Raw genomic sequence first — 212 nt, forward strand, 5'->3', positions numbered from 1 at the left:
CAGTATACTCAGCATGCTGGCAGCTGTTGTGATGTGATATCTGGGAGGGACATTCTTAAATGGCCAAGGGCTGAAACATCACTTGGTCTGCAGGGAACATGGCCCTAGGCTTTTATTCTGCAGAGCTGGAGAACTTGGTGGGTCTCCAACAAACCCTTAAGTAAAACTGGAACCCAGTGGGGCCTTCCCTGCAGAACGTTTTCTGAATGAAC

The sequence above is a fragment of the Otolemur garnettii genome, unplaced genomic scaffold (genome assembly GCF_000181295.1).
Source record: "Otolemur garnettii isolate 467f Iridium unplaced genomic scaffold, OtoGar3 scaffold00092, whole genome shotgun sequence".
NCBI lineage: Eukaryota > Metazoa > Chordata > Mammalia > Primates > Galagidae > Otolemur > Otolemur garnettii.